Here is a 14330-nt window from a genome sequence, read left to right on the forward strand (position 1 = left end):
ATTTCTATATGTGTGTGATCTTATGCTGCTGTCTCCCATCCACTTCAAGGTTTGATGTATTGTGCGTTCAAAGATGCTTTTCCTGTACATGATTGGATGATTAGCTATTTGTATTAACAAGCAGGTATACAGTTGTACCTAATAATGTATCCACTGAGTGTATGTCCCGTGATTTAGATGAGGAATATAATATATCTAAGTTAGTTGATGATACACTGGGCTGAAAAATGACAGGTGGAATCTAATGTAGTCAACTGTGAGGTGTTGCACTTTGGGAGGACCAACAAGGGTCGGTCTTACACGGACAGTGGTAAGGCACTGAGGAGTGTGGTAGAATAAAGGGATATGGGAATACAGGTCCATAATTCTTTGAAAGTGGCATCAGAGTAGATAGGGTCATAAAGAATGTTTTTGGTGCATTGGCCTTCATAAATCAATGTATTGAATACAGGAGTTGGGATGTTATGTTTAATTTGTTTTAGATGTTGGTGAGGCCTAATTTGGAGTATTATGTTCAGTTTTGTCACCTACCTACAGGAAAGGTGTAAGTAAAATTGAAAGAATGCACAGAAAATTTACAAGAATATTGCTGGAACTTGAGGACCTGAGTTCTAGAGGAAAGTTCAATAGGTTAATATTTTATTCCTTAGAACATAGAAGATAGAGGGGAGATTTGATAGAGGTATACAAAATTATAAGGGGTATAGAGAGAGGACATGATACCAGGCTACAAATAGAGGTCATGGATTAAGGGTAAAAAGTGAAATGTTTAAGGGTGAGAGTATTGAATGAGCTGCCAGCACAAGTGTTGGATGCGGGGTCAATTTCAACATTTAAGAGAAGTTTGGATAGGTTCGTGAATGGGGAAGATATAGAGGGGCAGGTTGATGGGACTAGGCAGATTAATGGTTTGGCACAGGCTAGATGGGCCAAAGGTCTGTTTGTGCTGTAGGGATCTATAACTTTAAGACTATGCTATCTTACCGAAGTGTGCATATAGTAGAGACACAAAAATACATTGACAAGTTAATGTGCACATTTAATTATCACTTTGAAAAGATAGTCTTTATAAGTTATTTGTTGAAGTGTTTATTTCAACGAAAATTTTAAAAAACAATGAATGGGAGGAGGGGTAATTTGAATGAATTACACAAACTCAAGTTACCGAATTACACAGTCAGAACAACCCCAAATGTAACTTGGGAGCTACTGATAAAGAAAGAAAGATTTGAGCATTTCCACTAGTAAAGAACATTTTGTCAATTTAGGGCAGCGCAGGTTTATAGAGTCATTGAAATACCTTTCTTTTAAGATTCAAGAATTTTCAAGATTATAAGAACTTAAGAAAGAGGAGCAGGAGTAGGCCATTTCATCTGGCCTGTCGATCCTGCTCCGCCATTCAATAAGATCATGGCTGATTTGGCCATGGACTCAACTCCACCTACCTGCCTTTTCCCCATAACCCTTAATTCCCCTACTATGCAAATATCTGTCCAACCTTGTTTTAAATATTTTTACTGAGGTAGCTTCCTCTGTTTAATTGAGCAGAGAATTCCACAGATTCACCAGTCTTTGGAAAAGCAGTTCCTCCTCATCTCTGTCCTAAGTCTGCTCCCTCGAATCTTGAGGCTATGTCCCCTAGTTCTAGTCTCACCTACCAATGGAAACAACTTTCCTGCCTCTATCCTATCTACCCCTTTCATAATTTTATATGTTTCCATAAGATCTCCTCTCATTCTTCTGAATCCCAGCAAGTACAGTTCCAGGTGACACAACCTCTCCTCATAGCCTAACCCCCTCATCTCAATCAACCTGCTGAACCTCCAAAGCCAATGTATCCTTCTTCAAGTAAGGAGACCCAAACTGCACACAGTACTCCAGATGTGGCCTCACCAGTACCCTGTACAATTGCAGCATAACCTCCTTGCTCTTAAATTCAATCCTTCTAGCAATGAAGGCCAACATACCATTTGTCTTCTTGATAGCCTGCTGTACTTGCAAACCAACCTTTTGTGATTCATGCACAAGCACTCCCAAGTCCCTCTGCACAGCAGCGTGCTGCAATTTTTTACCATTGAAATGAGAATCTTCTCTTTCATTTTATCTTCCAAAGTGGATGACCTTGCATTTACCAGCAGTGTACTCCATCTTCCAGACCCTTGCCTACTACTTAACCTATCTATATCTCCCTGCAGACCTCCATACTTTCTGCACAATTTGCTTTTCCACTCAATTTAATATCATCAGCAAACTTTGATACACTACACTCGGACCCTTCTTCCAGATTGTTAATGTATATCGTGAACATTTGCGGGCCCAGCACTGACCCTTGAGGCACACCGCTCACCACTGATTGCTGATCGCTATAAAACCCATGTATCCCACTCTCTGCGTTCTATTAGTTAACCAATCCTCTATCCATGCTAATACATCACCCCAGCTCTATGCAATCTTATCTTATGGAGAAATCTTTTATGTGGCACCTTATCAAACGCCTTCTAGAAATCCAGATAAATAATACCTATCTGTTCCCCTCTATCCACTACGCTCGTTATATCCTGAAAGAACTCCAGTAAGTTTGACAGACAGGACCTGCCTTTGCTGAATCCATGCTGTGTCTGCCTGATGGATCCATTTCTTTCCAGATGCCTCCTTCTTTAATGATAGCTTCAAGCATTTTTTCCCAACTACAGAGTAAACTAACTGGCCTATAGTTACCTGCCTTTTGCTTACATCATTTTTTTAACAGAGTCATGACATTTGCCATCTTCCAATTCACCAGGACCTGCCCAGAGCCCAGAGAATTTTGGTAAATTATCACCAAAACCTGTACCATAACTTCTGCCCTTTCCTTCATTACCCTGGGATGCATTCCATCAGGACCAGGGACTTAACTATCTTCAGGCCCACAGGTTTGCTCAGAACTACCTCTTTAGTGATAGTTATTGTATCGAGGTCCTCACCTCCCATCTCATCCATAACATCTCTCTTTGGCATGTTAGATGTGTCCTCCACCATGAAGACTGACACAAAATAGTCATTAAAAGCTTTGACCATTTCCTCATTACCCAATATCCCTTCCCCCTTCTCATCCTCCAAGGTACCTACATTCACTTTAGTCACCTTTTTCCACTTTATGTAATTATAAAAACTTACACTATCTGCATTTATATATTGTGCTGGTTTATTTTCATAATTTAGCTTCTGTTTCTTTATTGCTTGTTTAGTGGTATTTCGTTGATGTTCAAAGTTTTCCCAATCTTTCAGTTTCCTACTACTCTTGACAACTTTGTATGCACAAGCTTTTAGTTTAATGCCTTCTTTTATTTCCTTAGTTATCCAAGGCTGGCTTTCCCCACCCTTACTGTCCTTGCTTTCAACTGGAATATACTTCTGTTGAGTATATTCTAGAAAAATCTCTTTGAAAGAGTTCCTCTGTTCCTCAACTGTCCCACCTGTGTTCCCAGTCTACACTAGCCAAATCTCCCTCATCCCATTGTAGTCTCCATTGTTTAGGCATAATACACTGGTTTTAGATTGAACTATTGCAACCTCCATTTGTATGAGAAATCCAGTCATACTGTGATCACTCTTTCCAAGAGGATCCCTAGCTGCAAGAAAACTAATTTTACCTGTCTCATTGCACAGGACCAGATCTAAGATAAGACCATAGACCATACGACCATAAAACAAAGGAGCAGAAGTCAGCCATTCAGCCCATCGAGTCTGCTCCTCCATTTTATCATGAGCTGATCCATTCTCCCATTTAGTCCCACTCCCCCGCCTTCTCACCATAACCTTTGATGCCCTGGCTACTCAGATACCTATCAATCTCTGCCTTAAATACACCCAGTGACTTGGCCTCCACTACCGCCCGTGGCAACAAATTCCATAGATTCACCACCCTCTGACTAAAAAAATTTCTTCGCATTTCTCTTCTGAATGGGCGCCCTTCAATCCTTAAGTCATGCCTTCTCGTACTAGGCTCCCCCATCATGGGAAACAACTTTGCCACATCCACTCTGTCCATGCCTTTCAACGTTCGAAATATTTCTATGAGGTCTCCCCTCATTCTTCTAAACTCCAAGGAATACAGTCCAAGAGCGGACAAACGTTCCTCATATGTTAACCCTCTCATTCCCGGATTCATTCCAGTGAATCTTCTCTGTACTGTCTCCAACGTCAGCACATCCTTTCTTAAATAAGGAGACCAAAACTGCCCACAGTACTCTAAGTGAGGTCTCACCAGCACCTTATAGAGCCTCAACATCACATCCCTGCTCCTATACTCTATTCCTCTAGAAATGAATGCCAACATTGCATTCGCCTTCTTCACTACTGACTCAACCTGGAGGTTAACTTTAAGGGTATCCTGTATGAGGACTCCCAAGTCCCGTTGCATCTCCGAACTTTTAATTCTTTCTCCATTTAAATAATAGTCTGCCCGTTTTTTTTTCTGCCAAAGTGCATAACCATACACTTTCCAACATTGTACCTCATTTGCCACTTCTCTTCCCATTCTTCCAATCTATCCAAGTCTCTCTGCAGACTCTCCGTTTCCTCAGCACTACCGGCCCCTCCACCTATCTTCGTATCGTCAGCAAACTTAGCCACAAAGCCATCTATTCCATAATCCAAATCGTTGATGTACAATGTAAAAAGAAGCGGCCTGAACACGGACCCCTGTGGAACACCACTGGTAACCGGCAGCCAACCAGAATAGGATCCCTTTATACCCACTCTCTGTTTCCTGCCAATCAGCCAACGCTCTATCCACGTATGTAACTTTCACGTAATTCCATGGGCTCTTATCTTGTTAAGTAGCCTCATGTGTGGCACCATGTCAAAGGCCTTCTGAAAATCTAAATATATAACATCCACTACATCTCCCTTGTCTAGCCTACTGGTAATTTCCTCAAAAAATTGTAATAGGTTTGTCAGGCAGGATTTTCCTTTAAGGAACCCATGCTGAGTTCTGCCTATCTTTTCATATGCCTCCAGGTAATCTCATCCTTGACAATCGACTCCAACAACTTCCCAACCACCGATGTCAAGCTAACAGGTCTATAATTTCCTTTTTGCTTCCTTGCCCCCTTCTTAAATAGCGGAGTGAAATTTGCAATCTTCCAGTCCTCCAGAACCATGCCAGAATCTATCGACTTTTGAAAGATCATCGCTAATGCCTCCGCAATCTCCACAGCTACTTCCTTCAGAACACGAGGGTGCATTCCATCTGGTCCGGGAGATTTATCTACCTTCAGTCTATTCAGCTTCCTGAGTACTTTCTCTGTCGTAATTGTGACTACGCACACTTCTCTTCCCTGCCACCCTTGAGTGTCCGGTATACTGCTGATGTCTTCCTCAGTGAAGACTGATGCAAAATACTCGTTATAGTTCCTCTGCCATCTCCTTATCTCCCATTACAATTTCTCCAGCATCATTTTCTATCGGTCCTATATCTACTCTCACCTGTCTTTTACCCTTTATATGCTTGGAAAAGCTTTTAGTATCCTCTTTGATATTATTTGCTAGCTTCCTTTCATAGTTAATCTTTTCCCTCTTAATGACCTTCTTGGTTTCCTTTAGTAAGGTTTTAAAAACTTCCCAATCCTCTGTCTTCCCACTAGTTTTTGCTTCCTTGTATGCCCTCTCCTTTGCTTTAACTTTGGCTTTGACTTCTCTTGTCAACCACGGTTGCATCCTTTATCCACTCAAAAATTTCTTCTTTTTTGGAATATACCTGTCTTGCACCTTCATCACTTCTCGCATAAACTCCAGCCACTGCTGCTCTGCTGTCTTTCCCGCCAGTGTCCCTTTCCAGTCAACTTTGGCCAGTTCCTTTCTCATGCCAGTGTAATTTCCTTTACTCCACTGAAATACCGACACATCAGATTTCAGCTTCTCTTTTTCAAATTTCACAGTGAACTCAATCATGTTATGATCACTGCCTCCTAAGGGTTCCTTCACCTCAATCTCTCTAATCACCTCCGGTTCATTACACAATACCCAATCCAGTACAGCCGATCCCCTAGTGGGCTCAACAACAAGCTGTTCTAAAAAGCCATCTCGTAGACATTCTACAAATTCTCTCTGTTGAGATCCAGTGCCGACCTGATTTTCCCAATCCACTCGCATGTTAAAATTCCCCACAATTATCATAACACTGCCCTTCTGACAAGCCTTTTCTATTTCCAGTTGTAATTTGTTGTCCACATCCCTGCAGCTGTTTGGAGGCCTATAAATAACTGCCATCAGAGTTCTTTTACCCGTGCTATTTCTTAGCTCAACCCATAAAGATTCTGCACCTTCCGATCCTATATCACCTCTTTCTAATGATTTAATATCATTTCTTACCAATAAAGCCACGCCTCCCCCTCTGCCTACCTTGCTATCCTTCCGATACACCGTGTGTCCTTGGACGTTCAGCTCCCAGAGACATGCATCCTTTAGCCAGGTATCAGTGATGGCCACAATACCATACCTGCCAATCTGTAGCTGTACGACAAGATCATCCACCTTATTCCTTATGCTGTGTGCATTTAAGTATAACACCTTAAGACCAGAATTTGATATTTTTCGCTTTGATTTCACTGCAACTCATCCCAATGGCTACAAATTTGCCCCATCTCCTGCCTGTCTTTCCTGACATCTTTACTGCTCACTATCTTAGAATTATTTCTGTTTTCCCCTTCCTCCACTCTATCATTCCGATTCCATCCCCCTGCCAAATTAGATTAAACCCTCCCTAACAGCTCTATTAAACTTTCCCGCCAGGATATTGGTCCCCTTCAGGTTCAGGTGTAACCTGTCCTTTTTGAACAGATCATACTTCCCCCAGAAGAGTCCTAATTATCCAAGAATCTGAAACCCTGCCCCCTACACCAGTCTCTCAGCCACGCATTCATCTGTCTGATCCTACTATTCTTGCCCTCACCAGCATGTGGCACAGGTAGCAATCCCGAGATTACTACCCTGGAGGTCCTGCTTCTCAGCTTCCTTCCTAACTCCTGGAAATCTCTCTTCAGGACCTCCTCCTTTGTCCTCTCTATGTCATCGGTACCAACATGTACCAAGACAACTGGCTGCTCACCCTCCCCCTTCAGAATATTATGGACCCGATTGGAGACATCCCGTACCCCGGCACCTGGGAGGCAACACACCATGCGGGTGTCTCTATCAGGCTCACAGAATCTCCTGTCCGTTCCCCTAACTATGGAATCCCCTATGACTACCGCATTTCTCTTCTCCCTTCTTCTCTCCTGCACAACAGCGCCAGGCTCAGTACCAGAGACCTGGTCACCATGGCCGTTCCCCGTCAGGTCATCCCCCTCAACAGCATCCAGAACGAGATATTTGTTGCTGAGGGGGACAGCCACAGGGGTGCTCTCCACTATCCGGGCATTTCCCTTCCCTCTCTTGACAGTGACCCAGTTTTCTGACCCCCGTAGCCTAGGGATGACTACCTCCCTGTAGCTCCTGTCTATCACCTCTTCACTTTCCCTGATAAGCAGTAGGTCATCAAGCTGCAGCTCCAGATCCCTAACACGGTCTCTGAGGAGCTGCATCTCGGTGCACCTGGCGCAGATGTGGCCATCAGGGAGGCTGGAGGTCTCCCAGGATTCCCACATCTGACACCCTGAACAAAGCACTAACCCTGCAGGCATGCTATCTAATTCTACAGGAATGAAACAGGAAAAATAAGTCTACTCACCCACTTACCTCGCCAAACAAACGCACTTTTTAAACCGTTAGCTCGTACCGTTAGCTGTGAGAGCCCTGCTGTTCCTGTCTGTCCGGGTCGATTAGCGAAAGGGGGGGGGAGGAGGACAGAAAGAGTTGGCGCTTCGCTCTCGCCTCTTCCAGTTTACTGTCGAAGCCCATTGAAGCCAAAGCCCTACACTCTGCTCCAACTCACTCCGCTGCCCGCTGTATAGGGTGGTCTCCTTTTTAAACTCTCCGCGCTGTCCTGTTGACGTCACGTGCCTGCCTAGTCTCGTCCTTCTTGCACTCGAAGAAGTTTTTTAAAAAACTGCCTTCCTTCAGAATTCAGCTCCCACACCGCTCTGTTGTCCCGATCCAAAAGAGAGCCGTTGGCTGCAACCTGCCTTTTTAAACTCTCCGCTCTGTCCTGTTGATGTCACGCGCCTGCGCAGTCTCGTCCTTCTTACACTCGAAGAAGTTTTTAAAAAAACTGCCTTCCTTCAGAATTCAGCTCCCACGACGCTCTGTAGTCCCGATCCAAAAGATAGCACGTTCCCTTGTAGGTTCAGTAATATGCTGTTCCAGAAAGCCTTCACGGATGCACTCTATGAAGTCCTCCTCAAGGCTGCCTTGACCAGCTTGATTCATCCAGTCTATCTGCAAGTTGAAGTTCCCCATGATAACTGCTGTTCCAGTCTGTCATGCCTCAGATATTTCTCTGTTTTTTGCCTGTACCACTATAGTGTTATTATTCGTTGGCCAATAGACAACTCCCACCAGTGATTCTTTCTCTTTACCATTCCTAATCTCTACCCAGATGGATTCAACATCCTGCTCCTTAGATCTTATATCGTCTCTCACTATCGCCCTGATCTCATCTTTAATTAAGAGCGCTGCCCAACCTCCTTACCTTCCTGATACCCTTGGATATTTAATTTCCAATCCTCTCCACCCTGCAACCACATCTCTGTAATGGCCATTAAGTCATACGTCTTGGTATTGAATTGAGCCACAAGTTCACTGATCTAGTTTCAAGTACTAGGGCATTCAAATAAAGTGCCCTTACACTCATTGTGCTTTTAAACTCTTATAATCTTTTACTCTTTTGCACTTGACTTTTCTTCACTCCACTCTTTCTTTCCTCTTTTTTATTTTTTGTTTTTTCTTTATCTTTTCTTTTTTATTTTATCCATACTTTTCTGATCTGTTGAATCCATCCCACTACTGTTTAGTTTAAAGCCCTATCCACAGCCCTAGTTATGTTATTCACCAGGATCCAGGTCCCATCACGATTTAGGTGGAGCCCATCCCATTGGTACAGCTCCCACCTGCCCCAATACTGGTGCCAGTTTCCCATGAATTCAAACACAGTTCTCCTACACCAATCCTTCAGCCACACATTTAACTCTCTCATCTTCTTGACCCTATGCCAATTTGCACATGGCTCAGGTAGCAATCCAGAAATTACTACCTTTTTGGTTAAGCTTTTTCATTTGTTCCTAGCTGCTCAGATTCCCTCAGCAGAGCCTCTTTCCTCATTCTACCTATGTGGTTGTTACCCACATGGACCACGACAACTGGATTGTTCCCCTCCCACTGCAAATTCCTCTGCAGGTCAGATAAGATGTCCGGAACTCAGGCACCAGGCAGCAACTCTATCCTCACAACAGAGAACTCTGTCTATTCCCCTGACTGTAGTATCCCCAAGTAGCTCTACATTTCTCCTTCTTCCCCCCTCTTGAACTACAGTGACACAGTTAGGTTGCTCATCATCAAATACAGCCCCCATTCTCATCCACACAGGGAGCAAGAATCTCAGATGTGTTGGACAAGCTCAAGGGCTGAGGCTCCTCCAGCAATGTCTCTTAGATTCCACTACCCACCTCACTCGCAGTCACACCCTCTTGTCCCTGACCACAGACCGAATTTGAGGCAGCTAATCTAATGGGTGCGACCACCTCCCATTATGTAAAGATTAATGTCATTTCCAATACACAAGTGTAAAGGAAAACAGAATAAATGTTACTCTGGATCATAGTCATAGTCATACTTTATTGATCCCAGGGGGAAATTGGTTTTCATTACAGTTGCACCATAAATAATAAATAGTCATAGAACCATAAATAGTTAAATAGTAATATGTAAATTATGCCAGTAAATTATGAAATAAGTCCAGGGCCAGTCTATCGGCTCAGGGTGTCTGACCCTCCAAAGGAGGAGTCGTAAAGTTTGATGGCCACAGGCAGGAATGACATCCTATGACGCTCTGTGTTGCATCTCGGTGGAATGAGTCTCTGGCTGAATGTACTCCTGTGCCCACCCAGTACATTATGTAGTGGATGGGAGACATTGACCAAGATGGCATGCAACTTAGACAGCATCCTCTTTTCAGACACCACCGAGAGAGAGTTCAGTTCCATCCCCACAACATCACTGGCCTTACGAATGAGTTTGTTGATTCTGTTGGTGTCTGCTACCCTCAGCCTGCTGCCCCAGCACACAACAGCAAACGTGATAGCACTGGCCACCACAGACTCGTAGAGCATCCTCAGCATCGTCCGGCAGATGTTAAAGGACCTCAGTCTCCTCAGGAAATAGAGACGGCTCTGACCCTTCTTGTAGACAGCCTCAGTGTTCTTTGACCAGTCCAGTTTATTGTCAATTCGTATCCCCAGGTATTTGTAATCCTCCACCATGTCCACACTGACCCCCTGGATGGAAACAGGGGTCACCGGTACCTTAGCTCTCCTCAGGTCTACCACCAGCTCCTTAGTCTTTTTCACATTAAGCTGCAGATAATTCTGCTCACACCATGTGACAAAGTTTCCTACAGTAGCCCTGTACTCAACCTCATCTCCCTTGCTGATGCATCCAACTATGGCAGAGTCATCTGAAAACTTCTGAAGATGACAAGACTCTGTGCAGTAGTTGAAGTCCGAGGTGTAAATGGTGAAGAGAAAGGGAGACAAGACAGTCCCCTGTGGAGCCCCAGTGCTGCTGATCACTCTGTCGGACACACAGTGTTGCAAGCACTGCAGCACAACAAAAAACACAATAAAATGAAGAACACAATGATAAAGAATACAATAAATATGAATAATCATAAAAAATATATAAATAAAGATAGTTTAAATACGTCGATTGGATTATGTCCGTAAAGTGACACGAGGCACAGGACTGCCTGTTCATAAGGTGAATGAGAGGAAATGATAAAGTAGGTGTGGTGGGTGGAGATAGAACATGGGAGCAAAATTAGGCCATTCAGCCCATCGAGTCTGCTCCGACAGTCCACCATGGCTGATCCCAGATCCCAATCAACCCCATACACCTGCCTTCTTGCCATATCCTTTGATGCCCTGATCGATCAGAAAACTATCAACGTCCTCGTTAAATATACCCACAGACTTGGCCTTCCACAGATTCACTACTCTCTGGCTAAAAATGCTCCTCCTTACCTCTGTCTAAAAGGTCACCCACTCAATTTTGAAGCTGTGCCCATTAGTTCTGGATGTCCCCATCCTCACCACATCCAACCTATCTCGTCCTTTCAACATTTGGTAGGTTGCAATGAGATCCCCACGCACTCTTCTAAATACCAGTGAGTACAGGCCCAAAGCTGCCAAACACTCCTCATATGCTAACCCCTTTATTCCCAGAATTATCCTTGGGAAACTCCTCTGGACTCTCCAATGACAACACACCCATTCTGAGATAATGGGCCCAAAACTGTTGACAATACTCCAAGTGCGGCTCGTCTAATGTCTTATAAAGCCTCAGCATTATCTCCTTGCTTTTATATTCTATTCCCCTTGAAATATATGCCAAATTGCATTTCATGAGGAAATCTGCAGATGCTGGAAATTCAAGCAACATACACAAAATGCTGGTGGAACGCAGCAGGCCAGGCAGCATCCATAGGAAGAAGCACAGTCGACGTTTCAGGCCAAGCACCTTCGTCAGGGCTGATTTGCCTTCTTTACTACAGCCTCTACCTGTAAATTAACCTTCTGGGACATTTGCAATCTTCCAGTCCTCAGGGACCATGCCAGAATCAAATGATTCTTGAAAGATCATGACCAGTACACCAGAAATTTCTTCAGCACCTCGCTCAGCACTCTGGGATGTAGTCCATCTGGTCCAGGTGATTTATCCAGCTTAAGACCTTTGAATTTTCCTAGCACTTAATCCTTTGTATTAGCAATGGCACTCACTCCTGCTCCCTGATACTCACGAACCTCTGGCACACTGCTAGTGTCTTGAACAGAGAAGACTGATGCAAGGTACTCGTTAAGTTCATCTGCCACTATTACTACCTCCTGTGGTCTAATTTTCCAGTGGTCTAATGTCAACTCTCACCTCCTATTATTCTTTATATAACTGAAAAAGCTTTTAGTCCCCTGCTTTAAATTATCTGCTAGTTTGCCCTCATATCTCATCTTTTCCCTTCTTATAGCTTTTTTAGTTTCCTCTTATTGGATTTTAAAAGCTTCCCAATCATCCAACTTCCCACTCACTTTTGCTATCTTAGTTTTGCCCTTTTTTTGCCTTTCCTTATTTTTTAATGCAGTGCTCAACTTCTCTTGTCAGCCATGGTTGCCTAGCTCTGCCGTTTGAGAACAACTTCTTCTGTGGGACTTATCTATGCTGCATCTTGTGCACTATTTCTGCAAAGTTCAGCCATATTTGCTGTGCCATCATCCCCACCAGTATCCTCCTGCAATTCACCTGGGAAAGCTCCTCTCTCATGCCTCTGTAATTCCCTTTATTGCATTGTGATACTGATACCTGTGACTCATGCTTCTCCCTCTCAAATTTGCAGTATGAATTCAATCATACTTCCTTTACATTTAGCTCCCTGATAAGATCTGAGTTATGATACAACACCCAATCTAAGATAGCCTTTTCTCTAGTTGGCTCAAGCACAAGCTGCTCTAAAAAGCCATCTTGTAGGCATTCAACAAATTCCCTGTCTTGTGATCCGACACCAACAGGATTTTCCCAAACCTCTTGGATATTTAAGCCCCCAGTACAATTGTGACTTTACTCTTATTACATGCCTTTCCCAGCTCCCTTTGCAATCTTAACTACACATCTTGGCGACTATTTGGAGGCCAATATACGATGTCCAGAATGTTTTTTTTTACCCTTCAGTTTCTTAACTCCATCTACAAAGATTCAACATCCTCTGACCCTATTTCACCTCTTTCTAAAAATATAATTCCATCTCTTACTAACAATAGGCCGGCTGGTGGCGTAGTGGCATCAGCGCCAGACTTTGGAGCGAAGGCTCCCGAGTTCGAATCCAACCCTGGCCACTTTCCAATCCGTGCTGGGTTGAGCGTCGAGCTTGCAACTCAACCTCGTAAAAAAGAAATTGCCTGCTACAGACATATCAACAGCAAAAAGTTGATGCCCTCTGGTGAGTTTAAAAAGCAACTTCCTTTCCTTTCTCTTACTAACAAAGCCACACCACTACCTATGGTGCCTGTCCTTTCAATACAAAGTACATCCTTTAATGTTAAGCTCCCAACTATGGCTTTTTATCAGCCACGACTCAGTGATGCCCACAATGTCATACCGACCAATTTGTAATAGCCCCACAGGTTCATCCACTTCATTCTGAATGCTGCACACGTTTCAATACAGCACCTTCAGTCCTGCATTCTTCGCCCTTTTGAATTTTGCCTCTGTGGTACAATTGAACTCTTTGCTTTGTCTGCATTTGTACGCAATTATTGGCTTGTCCTTCCTTACAGTCATGTTACACCCTTCATCTACTTGTAAACCTGCTGGCTCATCCCCATCTCTATCATAGTGGTTCCCATCCCCCGTCATATTAGTTCAAACCACTCCCAACAGCTCCAGTAAATCTGCCTGCAAGGACAGTAATCCCTTCGGGATTCATGTGCTACCTGTCCCTTTTGTATGGCTCACACCTGCCCCAGAAGAGGTCCCAATGATCCAGTAATCTGAATCCCTGCTCCTGCTCCAATTCTTCAGCCATGTGTTTATCTGCCACCTCATTCTATTCCTATCCTCACTGTCATGTGGCACAAGCAGCAATCTTAAGATTACTACCCTCGAGATCCTGCTTCTTGGTTTCCTTCCTAACTCGCTCTGTTCTTTTTCAGAACATTCTCCCTTTTTCTACTGATGTCATTGGTACTGATATGTACCACAGCTTCCTGCTGCTCACCCTCCCTTTTCAGGATATTGTGGACACGTTTAGAAACATTGCGGACCCTGGCATCTGGGAGGCAAATTAGCATCTGTGTTTCTTTTTCACATCCACAGAAATGTCTATCTGGCCCCTAACTATGAAGTCCCCTATTACTGCCACCATCCTCTTGGTTCCCTACCGTTCTGAGCCACAGGGCCAGACTCAGTGCCATAGGCACGGCCACTGTTGCTTCCCCCAGGTAGATCTCCCACCCCTTCCCTTTCCAACAGTGCTCAAACTGGAGTACTTATTGTTAAGGAGGACTTCCACAGGGGTGCTCTCCACTGTCTGACATTGTTCCCTCTCCTGACAGTCATCCATTTATCTGTCTCCTGTACCCCTGGGGTAACTACCTTCCTGTGGCTCCTGTCTATCACGGCTTCACTTTCCCTGACAAACTGAAGGTCAT

At 43.9% G+C, this 14330-nt stretch overlaps 1 protein-coding gene across 15 annotated transcripts in view; it reads left to right on the top strand.

Moving 5' to 3' along the window:
• LOC134344192 (calcium/calmodulin-dependent protein kinase type II delta chain) overlaps positions 1–14330 on the top strand; it is a 586032-nt gene that overhangs the window by 222917 nt on the left and 348785 nt on the right. The window lies entirely within an intron of this gene.

This window comes from Mobula hypostoma, chromosome 3 (assembly GCF_963921235.1).
Source record: "Mobula hypostoma chromosome 3, sMobHyp1.1, whole genome shotgun sequence".
NCBI classification, from domain to species: Eukaryota; Metazoa; Chordata; class Chondrichthyes; order Myliobatiformes; family Myliobatidae; genus Mobula; species Mobula hypostoma.